The sequence below is a fragment of the Pogonomyrmex barbatus genome, unplaced genomic scaffold (assembly GCF_055798465.1).
Source record: "Pogonomyrmex barbatus isolate J1 unplaced genomic scaffold, ASM5579846v1 scaffold8, whole genome shotgun sequence".
NCBI lineage: Eukaryota > Metazoa > Arthropoda > Insecta > Hymenoptera > Formicidae > Pogonomyrmex > Pogonomyrmex barbatus.
The window spans coordinates 4,808,988-4,823,007 of record NW_028297182.1 but is presented as its reverse complement, the minus strand read 5'-3'; positions in this window follow the sequence as shown (position 1 = coordinate 4,823,007).

The following is a 14,020-nucleotide window of genomic DNA, read 5'->3' as shown; positions in this document are numbered from 1 at the left end:
CATACGAAAGAAATAGTTTAGTTGGCTGCAAAAATTCTCTTTCAAAAATGAATGAACGGAAATTCTGGTTGATGTTATCAAAATTCAGTTCTAATTAATTTAAACAGAAATCTGAACATTTTAGTCGAAACTTTTGATTCGTTCATTTTGGAGCAGAATTATGGTACGGCCGACCAAACTATTTTTTTCCGTGCACGTATCGTGATAGGTAATAATAATAACGAAGATAATGATACCTTACATCGTTATTCGTGGCGACCTCATAATTGTTGAAGCTCTGCATTTTATATAATCAAATGCAATCATACACGTTAATAATATTTCGTTTTTAAACAACAATGAATCGTTCATAATTCTTAATACTTATACTTACTTATACTTTGTACTTATAAAACTCGCAATCACGCGCGCGTATCCAATACATTTTTGAGCTTACACATATCAAAAGTTTCGCATGCACGCGGTCTATTTAATGGAAAATCTTTGGGCCATATATGTGCAAAAAACTTATATAACCGCTACACGAGACCACTGCACAAAGTTTCGAGCAAAGTTTCCCTTAAGCCGCCGAATGCGTTTCGTGCACATTCTTGCTCATCGTCGATGCGTGCGCTCCGCTTAGCAACCCGATCCGATCTTGCGTTTGTTATGCTAAGTGCTCATTAAGATCGTAATGTGTTCTCACGACCAGGACGCCGGAAATTTGGCACACGAGGGAGGAACCGTAATATTCTGGTCCAAGGTTAACCGAGAAGTTTTAGTTACGACCGGAAAAAAAAAACAAGAATTCCACTAAATTAAAATTCTCTTGAGACACAGTCTCTTTATTTGACTAAAAAGTTTCAAATATGCTGTTTACTTTGCAAATATAAATAATTTATGCTTATAGTCGAAATTTTCAAAATATGATGCTTACATAATGTACATATTGGATTATCATAAATTCATTCAATCGTTTTTTAACAATGATTTTGTCTTAAAAAGAATTGTATATTTATTACACGGTATATCAATAACTCTTGATTTGTTTTATTCAAATTGTTTTATTTCAAATAATTTGTGTGCCCATTGTTTATTTAAATTAATTATAAAATTTTTTTAGAAACTGGAACTAGAGTGCTAAGAAAAACAATCGTTTCGGACATTTCTTTTTGATCGAGTAAGTCGTTCTTTGATTATTCTTTGAAGAACAAGAAAACACAAAAACCTTTCCATGTACAGCACAAATGTTTTAAACAGTTTCTGTCCCTTTGAAGATACGATAATGGTCAAAAAAGAATTCGTTTCACTCTCAACTCTATAGTTTCAAATCTCAACAATTTTATGAATTTAAATAAAAAACGAATACAAATTATTTCAAGAGAAGAAAACTATAATTATAAATTGGTATATAATATTGTTAATATGTAATATTTTCTAAAACAAAATTGTTGTTAAAAAAATCGAATAGATTTATGAAACTCAATGCGTAATTAAAAAAATTCCTTTTATTATTTTATGATATAATTTAAATTATACAGTTATAAAAGTGGTTGTTATTAAACAAATTAATATTAATAGTCATTACATTATTTAATAAATAATAATAATTACTGACGAGATAAATAATTAGAGAATAAATAAATAATCAATATTAACGAGAAAAACAATTACTAAAAATAATTTTTGATATCATATTATATTTATGATGCAAATTAATGTAAATAAGCTCAAATCATAGATGATTGAAGTGCTACTTTATAACTTCGTAATTATGTAAGACCTCGTAATTACCAATCCAGCAAGTAACGAGTTATTGGATGGAAAGTCAACGACCAATTAAGAAGTGCATAGCTAGTCGATTTGTTAATATCTTTTGCGTCAACTCATTATGCACAGGCTCGCGCAAGATATTCGAGTTTCTATGAAGCGGCGTGCATGAGAAATTAATTAAGTCCTATATGAAAAGGATAGATGGTAGGAAGAACGTCCAAAGCGGACGTTGCTCAAAGCACATTTCTAAATCGACAATTTACCGTCGTAGTTGACGAAACGGATTTGTTAGGTTCTATCTACTCTATCTATTCTATGCTGGGTTACGAAATGTGTACATTAGCGTACCACACACATAGCTGTAAAAAAGTTAATTGTCAATAAAATAATATATACATTACAGTTTATTGAAATTTTTTATTTTTATTGAACTTTTTTGTTACAATAATACTACACAACAACAATAATTGTAATCAATATAATCTGTTATCAATATTATCAAAATGAATATAAATTTTAATAAAATTATAAATTTAGAATACGCCATATTTATGTTAATTATACTGAAAATGTAAATGCAAGAATAAATTCTAACATGAAATAATTTTTTTCTATAGAAAAAAGATTGATTTAGATTTTATAATTGATTAAATTAAATCAATTTAAAACTTTTTCTAAGTTAAATAATATTTTAATTATATCAAAACACTTTATTCAAATTTTTTCTTATCTTCAATACAAATGTGTAGTTTCAATTTTGGAGAGACCAAGGATTATGTACCTTTCTCAATTCGTCGCGGCGCGATTTGCAACGGTTACCGCGGGGTGACACTCACGAATTATCCATTCCCGAAGAGATCGGATTTCGTCTAAAAGCCTCCATTACGGGCAATTTGCATTGATAGCGAGCAAGTGCCTTGAAACCCAGCTAAAGGCCATTTTGCGATATTACGTTTTCAGTTTTGCAGACAAGAACTTTACCTCATTTAAAGAATTCTGACGTACGCGCGAGCAAAATGTCTACGTATGAAGATAAAAATTAATATATTAATATAATAATTCTTTTAAATTCTTTTCATAAGTAAAATAAGTTATACTAGAGTAAAGTAATTCTAATAATTTAACTAAATACAATGAACTTTCAAATCGATGTAATTATAACTATCATATTACTAGAATAAAAAAAATATTGATAATTATGATAATTATGATAATAATTAAGATAATTATGTAAAAAAAGATATAGACAATATAAGAAAAGGTAATTATCAAATATATTTTATATCATTAGAGGCATAGAACAATGAAATTTAAGGAACAAAGATTCTCTGTTTCTCCGTTTATTAAGTCAAGTATTGCCGTTTGCGCAATCAAAGTCTGTACACCAGAATTTATTATTGATTAATTCGTATGTTGGTTCTGTGCCAAAGGTGCCATCGAACATCAGTGTCCGGTCTTTCTCGAGGGTAAGGTCTTTCTCCCCGCTTCAATCACGTGCCATGTATTCGTTAGAACATACGTGGCGTGTAGGTGGTAGAAAAAAGCGTTTCCACGTAATGGCGGCAGTTTTCTATAGCAATTAAGATAATATTTGCATTCGAGGGTTGTGATTTCCTGCAGGTGTTTCGATCGCTGCTGAGGGTTGCAAGCCTCGTTAGATATAGCATGTGTCCCGTCCGTTACATATACCAGTGTGTTCTCTCGTGTTGATTGTTAAGCCTTACATAAGCGTAGATCAAACGAGCATCCTCTGATCTTTGTAAATTCATATTTATGTATTATATGAATTTTATGTAAAAATATCATTAACTATCTCGAAGTAACTATCTCGAAACTCAAGGAATTAATTCAGAAGAATTATACCTTATTATTAAAAATAATGTATATAAATTTTTAATATCATTAATTTTATTCTTAAAATGTTTTTAAATATTCTTATAATATATGTAAACAAGTTATACTTGTTTATAAGCAAGTTATACTTGTTTATAAACAAGTATAAATGATAATTTTTATACAATGTTTTAGATAAAATAGTATAGTATCAATAAAAGAAAAATTTGATAAAAAAATTGTATGCATTTGGAAGATTTATAACAGTAAGATAAAATATTGTGATTTATTTGGATTAAAAGAAAAAGTCGAAATATAGGATTTCACTTGAAATTTTCAGATTATACGCCAATGTATTATGTTCACACATGCAGCCTTCCTCTCTCTTTCTGTTTCATCGTGCATTACGGAACGTTCGACACAGAAAGACATGCGAGTACAAGCGGCACGTATGACACATCGAGGGGGTTCCTATGCATGTAGGTATACGAGAAGGGTGCTCTCCCGAGGGGTGAGAATTAGTCCGGCGAAAGGCCGAGCGAGGGAAGTGGGCGAAGTGGTAGGGATGAAGGTGCCGCTATTAGATCTTTCTCATGCTGATAAAACTGTATAATGGACTTAATCGCTTTGCACCCAGCCCCCGGTTAAATTTTCGTTATTTTTCATGGGTCCCCGACCACAGCCCACAGTCCGGTTATCAGCATGGCGGATCTACTCCCGTTTTTCTCTCTCTCTCTCTCTCTCTCTCTCTCTCTCTCTCTCTTTCTCTATCTCGCGTCCGCCTTCGCTTCGCTCTGTCTTATTCGCGGCCCTTTGTTCTTCATCCGCAAATCCATTGATCCTGCAGGATGTGAAACACGCACATCCGGTCTAATATCGGTGCCGTCGCATTTGTGAGCACGCTTGTCAAAGTAGCGACTATACATTTCACTACTCGAAGCTCCATCATTGAAGCTTTGATCTGTCCCGTATTATATTATTTGAAAATATTAAACAAATATTATTAAATTATATTCTTACTTTATATTTTGATAATTAATAATAATTATTAATTAATTAATAATAATTATTTCTAATAATTATTAAACATTCCAAGAGTTTTCACATTCCAACAAAATTTCAGACGAGCATCTTGTGCACGTTTTACGCGATAATTCGCTACTGACCTTTAATAGCTCGGTTCAACTGGAAGAAACGAAAATAGAGAGGTACGTTGTTCTAGACGTGGCGGTAACCGGCGAAGCGAGCACGATGTTATACTTCTGAAAACCTTGATCTCTCCGAACGCACCGGTAGATTCCCTGAATTCGACGATCATTTCCCGGTGCACGATCGTGTACAATTTCCTGTGGTTTCACGGATCGCCCGAGTAATTCCTTCCACCCCTATCCCCGTCGACCGGACAAAATATACGGAACGGCGCGCTGTGCTCGAATAGCCAATCGAGGAATCCCGGGTTTCCCTCCCGGATCGAACAACCGGCAATTTGCATGTTATACCATCCGATGGCGCCCGAGACCGCTTTTTAAGGCAGTTACGACCATTACTGTAATGCTCGAGGTCGTGCGAGTCAATGCCAAGAAATCGGCGTACACGAATCTGCATCCGAGGGATCGATCTTAAAGTTCGATTCGGTTTCTGAAATTAGAATGTACAAAGCGGAGGTCGATCGTGCCGCGTTTAAGTTAGATAAAAACGAAAAAAACTGGTATCGAACGGCCCGCCCTCTCCTCTGCCTCCCGAAAAAAAGAAGAAAAATCCGGATAAAAACCAGAACCGGTGCCGCGTATTTTGGGGATACTTTATCACCCGAGGCATTAAAATCCCACGATAATAACGACGCGTCGATGTGTGACGAAAATAGCATTCTCATTCGGCAAGGAGATCGAACGAGAGTGATAAAGGTGGCGAAGTATCTAGCGACATTATTTAAGGGAGGGAGGGGTCATTCGCGCCGACCACGCGTCCATATTTACGTTTAGAGATGTTATTCAAATCCGAAGGTAGAAGAAGGGGAGAGAGAGAGAGAGAGAGAGAGAGATTTTCGCTGAAAATACCAGTGCGAGTCATTACCTTTTCGTGCACGCAATTGCGCTTCCAAGCGCGACTGTATGCGCACTGACGGATCACCGCGAGGCGCGACAGCTCAATCCCACACATCCCAGGGACAAAATGTGTTGGTGTGAGTTTTGGTGTTACGCACTTCTCCCACACCTCTCCCCTCGTCCCGAAGCCGTGGCGAATATTTCCCAAGGGCTTGTCTTACTAGGAGTTACCTCACGTAAGCAGCGCTCCAAGTCTCGATGCTGGCTTTAGTTACCCGGCGTTACTTGTCTCGCTCTCGTAGGTATTAGATTACTTTATAGGCGTATCACTGCACGCACCTATGCGGCACATATATCGGTATGCACGAGCAGCGAGTTAGATATATACGTGTAAGCCAGTTACGTGCGCGCATTTCCCAAGCGCTCGTTTTGCTACTAGTTACAACGGGTAAGCAGCCACCGTGTGCGCCTCCATATTAGTTTTAGTCATTCGAAATTGTCTCTGCCTCGCTCCTGCACGAGCGAGTATATACAAATATAAAGTGCACGCGCGTGTGCGTTAATCCCCGACGGGGTACGTGGAGTAAAGACGCTTTCAAGTCAAGTTTCTCTCTCATCATCCCAATATAACTTCTGGCGACGCCTCTCCGAGAATAAACGAGAGAATATATAATCTTCGACTCAAACAATACAACCGGAAATGTAAATGTACGTTCCAAGTTTTTTCCGATCGGTGTAAGCAGCAATTAATTAATGCATTTTGCACATGAAATTACACTGTAAAAAGTTGTAAAAACATGTTATCAGTGTTATGCTAATTGTGCTATGTATACTATGTAATTATGTAAGGTAACAAGTCATGTTTATTAGACGCATCTATATTTATAATTCTAAGCTGTTAAAATTGTGCTTGTAGGTTAACTCACGAGTACGTATACTCATTAATACGCGTTACTATTAACAAATAAGAACCCGGTGTGACTTTATTCGAAGGATAAAGCAAAAGGACGAAGTAACGAGCTGCTAAGTGTAGAGCTGGAAAATTCCGGCAAATGCCAAAATGCCGTACGAGGCGCCTGCATTTGGCAAGAGTCCGTTTTGCCGGGAGTTGCTCTCCGCGTAAACAGGACCAAGTTTCAGTTGTTACAGTCGAGCCGTTTGAGGCCCTGGAAGACCCCGCTTTCCTTCTTCGCCCGGTAGAATCTCTCCGTCTTCTGGGCACCGTCTTTGCGTCGCTGGCTGGCTGGCCTCGGGCTCATTAGCATAGAAACAGCGGTAAACTCGCGGCTAGCTTACCGACCTAACAGCGTGTAAAATAACCGCTAAGTTGTCAAGACAATGCTCCTACCGCGCTGGCAAACACCCCAAGTCTAAACAGCGCCGCGGGCTAAGTCCTCCGGCGAATTACTTCCTCCGGCGCGCCATTGTCCGTCGAGGAGCGAAACGTCGTCGTGTTTCCGGTGCGCCGTTGCATCGTTCCCTTTTGATTATCTTTTTCTGCCGCGAAGAAGATCAAGGTAAATCAAGATCAACGAACATTGAATCGTTTTCCTGATCGTGTCGACAATACGTATTCGTTGTCAACGAAATTTTTTTTATTTTTAAGCTTATTCTCGATCTTCTCCAGTGAAATTGGCAATTCGATTATATTTCGTTTCTTATTTTCACGAAGGTCTTTTACTGTTCGAAACGTCAGAAATGTTTTTTTTTTTAACTTTAATGCGAAATTCTCTCTTTCAGGACAAAATCGAATTGATTATAAAGTGCGGAAATGAACATCGCTTGTCACGGCAGTTAAAACGAAAGCAACAAAAGTTTGCTAACAAGCACGAAGACGGTCCTTCGACCGCTAATGGCGGTCATCTCGATGGTTGATTGTTCTAAACTGCTCGGAACGTAATTGTTCAGAAATGATTTTTCTGCCTTTTCGTCGTACGCTAACGATTCCCTTGCACGCATAAAGTTCAACACGCAATATATAGCTTTCGTTAATTTACCAGTATAACATAGTATATGTATATATAAAATAATATCAAAAGCTTGCGTAAGAATTTTTGAATATTAAATATTAAACATGATCGATATAAGCAATGCAAATAGCTTTAAGAAAAGATACAAATATACATTTCGTCGAAAAAATTCCACAATTAATTTCTCATAAAAAAGTTGCACCTTGTAATAGAAAAATCTAAGATTATCTAATTATCCTTAGTAGTTACAAAAAGATGAGATCACAAAACCTCTTTAATAATAATTTTCACATACTTCAGCAGCAAAAAGACTATTCTTCTCTGCTTAATATCCATCTAAATTATACAAATTTTAATACGAAAAAAACAATCCAAAAATATTTTCATCAATTAAAATACACGAAAATGAAGATAAACGATTTTGTTGCGATTTTTTTCTATAAAATCGTCGATAATCATCTCGATTTTTCCATGTATAATTTCAATGAATAACGACATAATTGCTCATTGATCGCTCGGCAAAATGAACGTGTAAAAATTACCCAAGAATTATTTCGCCTTTGTAGATCATAAATGTATGCAAATGAGAACTGTGTGCAAATTATGACGCGCTTTACATCTAGATCGAGAATCAGATCGAACGATACGACACTGCTCGCACAAAAAAAAAAAAAAAAAAGAATCAACTCCAGAATCTAGAAACTGGCAAGGTATTCGCGTGTCGCCTCCGTCTCCGGGACACCCTGTATACTCACGCGTACCGCACCTTTGGTCGCCTTGATCGCCGGCGACCCTGGGGTGTACCTGGGGAGCGTAACACGCGATCTTCTTGTTAAGAACGTTATACGCCGTTAAAGCCGACATAATGCCGGCGTCGCCGGCACGCGGTGGGTGTGCCGAAAATATCGGAGGGGCGAGGAAAAAGGCCCGCGGTCTCCGTCGTGATTTATCGCCGGTTGGCGTTAATCGACGGCACAGTACCCGGTGGAAGCTCGAAATTCTCCGATGACGCCGAGACGCGCGAGAAACGCTTTACTCGACCCCGAAGGTCGGAGGGAGGGGGGGGGGGGGAGGGGGGGCTCGCAATGAGGACGATCGACCGAATAAATTGCAGCACGGCGCGCGTGAACGGAGCATTTTTGTAATCGCGAGTTCAAAGTTATACGATCACTCTCGGGACACTTTGCGTCGTCCCGCGCTTTCGTACGACGCTTCTGCGACGCTCGAAGTGAATCGAGCGCGCAGTGGAACGCTTCCTCTTACGCGCGAGCTCCTCGATTAATCTGAAATCGTCAAATTATTTTTATGTATTTTAGTTATTTTCCAGAGTTGTTGAATATATTATACGATTTCATCTCAGTTTTTCTCAATCTGACTTTTTGCATTAAGATGAGACCGAGTGATGAATCACGAAACGCAGCCACTTTACGTTTGTGAAACTTCATTATTCCCGCTATTATTATTATGGAATTATTTTCTCGGAATATTACGCGGATTTTACAAATGATTACCATTGATAGGAACATACGCGTCAGTCCCGACACGAGGCGTCGCATTGTTGTTGATTTTTCTGGTGCGCCTCGTCGTACGCATTAACGCAGATTACGGAAGGTATTATGGTAACTAATGTTAATAACGCGCGCATATACCCGTTATATACATCTTGACGAGTTTTCATGCGCGCAACTGGGTCGCACGTGATTGTCAAAAGTCCCGTGCGCCCGTAAATCGCATAACGTCGACATAACGGCAACGATATAAATACCCGAAATCGGACGATCGCGCGATTGTTAGGATTTCGCGCTCCCGTTGCAGCGCGCGATTCAGGATAATGCCAGATGAAACGGAAGCACGGAATAAAAAATGAGCGAATTAAATCCTACACGCCAACAGAAAGACCGGGAGCGCATCTCGCGTGTTTCTTTGTTATCTTTTCACGCGATATTTACACTGTATCAGTTCCACACTGATTTTATCGCTAGATCGTAGTTTTTCCTAAAACCCACGCTCCGCGCTGCTCGTATTATTTACACGCGTTCCGGCCGCCACATAAGTAATTACGACTGTATTCAATACAAATCGCTCCCGACTTTTCTCCGCGCTAATTGTATCCCGAAGTGTCCCGCTCTTAATTTCAATAATATTTATTATTAATTTGGGCACGCTTAATTACAGGGAATTAATAATAATAATAATAATAATAATAATAATAATAATAATAATAATAATAAGAATCAACTAACTTTAAGTGCAACATTACATAGAAGATGTATAAAAACAAGAACAGTTTGCAATATAACGTAACACAAAAGAGTGTAAAAATATTTGAAAAAAGAAAAAAAAAAATTGATATCTCGTATAAATATCTCCGAGATGAATAAGTATATAACGGGATTAACAAAACTTTTAAGATCAGATAAAAGATTCTAAAGTAATTAGGAGTAAGGAGAAGAGAAAAAAAGAAAGCTGATCCTCGGAAACTCTCTTCATTCTTCGGGACAAAATATCAAGCGGGGAATTAAGGAGCCTTGTAAAGTAATTAAGACGGTCGTTTTAATCACGATTCGTCGACCTCCTTCCTTTTTTTCGTATCACGCGATACTTTGTTGCGTACCTTAACATTTTTTTTATTACTTTCGGTCGACGGCGAAACACACTCACGACTTCCTGCGAGATAATATCGCGCTGAGTTATCATTAGGGGAGTCCTTGGTCGGAGGAATTTTCTGTGTCCTCATACGTGCGCGACTCGTTTAATCGCGCTAATCAAGGATCTATCGCGAGGTTTCCATCGAAAATAGGAGTGTTTCTTGGAAAAATGATTACACACAAATCCGGATCATTTAAAATAAATTGCGACCCAACGAAAACAGGATACTAAAATATTTTGAAATATTTTGCCACAGTGAGAATAAAATTATGAAACAATCGTATTTTCCTCTCGATACTACAAATACTAAGAAGTGTAAAAATCAAAATACTTAAAGAAAAATATTTAATTCTGAAACGCAAGTTATTTTATTTATAAAATCAACACTCCTTTAACGCACGTGTTGATAAAGAAATTTCCTTCTTCTTTAAATTAAATTCGGATTTTTCATCAGCGATAAATTCGTATAATTAAGCGGACTCGCAAACAATAACATTTCGTAATCCTCTCTCTTTCTCTTTCTCTTAGAGGTTAGTATCTGCTCTATGGAACAAGCGCTAAAAAGAGATCTCGCTTCTGTCGTTCTCGTCAGGAGAGTCGCCCACCTTCCCGTCTCGAGTCCTTCCTCCTTTGCGAAATGCAATTAAACCAATTACCGCGACCGCCGGAGAAATGAACGCGCGGGAGTTACGTAAAGTAATTGGACGCCTACACTATGTGCGCGCGGATTTCCTAAAACGATAATTAACGAGTTATTAAGCGCCGGCTATCCTACCGTCGACGGTACTCGTCATTATCCGCGTTTCACACGAGCGCCGAGTGAAATCTGCAGCGATAAACCGAAGATAGGAGAGCACGTACACACGCACATGCACACGCTCATGCGCAACGCACACGCACGTGTGTGATGCCATAAATGCAGGAGCGGATTTATGTTAATAGTAAGAAAACTTCGGATTATACTAATATCATTAAAAATTATCAAAACAAATCCTATATATAAACTTTTTAGAAATATTCGTCGATATTCTCAAGTTGTTTAACGCGTAAAATTAAATTGTTAAAAATCCATCTGGTATTTGCGTGGGATATAAAAAAAAAAATCCACTCTTCTTCTTTCTCTGCTTAGTGATGTTTACTTTGCTGATATGAACAAAAAAATATTGTTGGCTTCGGACCCCGGATAAGGTCATTATCCGTTCCTGCGTAAGTTGCGCGTAATGCACTTAATAGTGCGTCAGGTAGCGCTCAAGAGTGCGTGAGATCTTCTGAGGTGTGAGCGACTACGTGTGGACGGGGCTTAAAGACAGGATGCAATTACACAGAGTCTTAAGTGTTATCGTTAAAGTAAAAATGCACCTCTCATAAGTTGCGGCTCTCATTGTCAGCTTACCTCAAGACATTTTACTTTTCAAATTAGAGGTCTGCACGCGTACTGATCCGCTCGACTGCGCAATCGAGGTAAACTGTCGCAAAATTGTTATGAGACATTATGCTATCAAGATATTTTTAAATGCTTTTGATGAAAAACTGCTCCGGAAAAATTTTTATTTTTAATAATATTTTCTCCGAAAAAAATCAATACATTCAGACGACAATATTTTTGTGTAAATTTAAAATTTAGAATTTGCTTTATGTAAACTACGTAAAATGACACAAAATACACAGAAGAAATGAAGTTTTATTAAGCGTTTTTTGTGTAGTATTTAATTTCATCTTTTAATTATAAAGAATAGAATGTTAAAAATCACAGTGCTCCGTTTCAAGAGCTTAGAAGAACGAATTTCTAGCAGTTAATACGATGAAATTACTTCTTCATATGAAATGCCATGTTTTCCTTCAAGGAATCTAAACTTATCGGACTTGTGCAATTACGTTTAATACAATCGTGTGCTCCTCTGTGTAATTACAAAGACGCTGATGATGTAGTTTTGTAACGCATACATCACACGTGTGATCTTCCTAGCGAGGCTAGAAACCTCTTAACCGCCTGGAAACGCTCAATCAACGTTGCTCCGAGGTTGAGAACCTCGAAGCTGGTAATTAGCGTTATGAAGCTCGCTGCTTACCGGCGATGACTCTCAGATAAGGCGGACTTGTTACATTACGTACGTTCGGCACGCTACTATGCGAGGCTACAGCACGTGAAAGCGGCCATTATCTAGTTTTACTTTTGCGCATCACGTTACACCTTGCCAAAATGCCGCATCAATTGCCTCCAACTCGCGGCGATACCATTTTTCACGTGACATTCCCGGGGCTATCGATCAACAGTCATACATACTATCAAGACTAACGTTTCTCATTTTCTTTTAATCTCGACAATATAATAATAATTGACTATGTGATTTCATCTGAATTCGTTTTAATCACAATCAATCTCGTTGTTTAAACATCAAACCCCTTTTTTTTTATTAATGTCTATTGATCTTCCGATCGTTTTAAATTCGTTAGAATATTAGGCGGGCTTTAGTAAGTCTAAAAAAATAGATCATTATTTTTACGTCACTACAAAAAAATGAGGAAAAGTCATTAAAGGTCATCAAGAGGTCATTTTTCTCCCCTTTTCTCTGTGGCCTATGTTCAATCACGCGTCACGATACCTTAGCATACTCATTGTGAACGTGGACTTATTATTCCTGCTGCGAAATCATTTGCGATTGACGCCGGTTCATCAACTGCCCCATGGGGGAACCCGGCTCCTACATATCTACATTGATTCCGTCCGCCGTGGATCGATTCCTACGAGCGCCAGACTCCGTCGAGTGTAACTACGTGGCCGTGCAAGGGAGGACGAAACCATAGCCAAGTCTCCTCTTGGCGGAGATGCTGAAGAACCGCGTGATTGCACGTCTCCACTGGACCATGATGGCCGCTCTGAGCACGGCTATTGGTCGATGGGTAATCACACGGTTCCCCTCGCCGCCTCCCCCCCTCTCTCCCATCGTCCATGTACCCGCAGCCACTGTCCGGTGAGCCCTGGCGCTGTCATTACCCGATCATTTTTTGTTTCAGCGGCATTTAATTTGAGTCGCTCCCCCGACTTCCTTTCCCCGCCAGGCTGGTTACTCCTTTCTCCGTGAATACCCCTCCGTATCTCTCCTCCATCCCCTCCTCCTCCTCCTCCTCCTCCTCCTCCTCCTCCTCCTCCTCCTCCTCCTCCTCCTCCTTCTCCTTCAGCTGCCTCCCCTTTTCCGCGTGATCTTTCTTCTCATCCGCGCCTCCTGCGTCAGCTTCATCGCGCAGGGTTAATTCGGCTGACTCATTGTAATTCGGTGTATGATCGACACGTTATCGCTCAGGTATACGCATTAAATGTTTTTTCGTGGAATAATGATGTCGGATGTTGTTCTCACAACATCCCGCGTGATAACATTGTTTCGATAGCCTTTGCATAATGAATATTCGGAAAACGGATAAAAGCGCAACTTCAAACGGAGATCTCTTGCTTAAAACAACGAATTTTCTGCGATATTTTTTCTGTATATTGACGCATAGAGAAAATTATTTTGTTATTTATTATTACACATTAATCTGCTCTTATAAAAATAAACTGTGATACATCACATATTAATTCATATCAGAATTTTTATTAATATATCGTGGAAATTTATTGTTTTATTTGTAATTGCTCTTAATTATGCATAATTTTTTTAAACTTATCATATGCTCATATATATATATATATATATATATATATATATATATATACATATATATATATATATGTATATATATATATATATATGTATATATATATGCAAATATCAA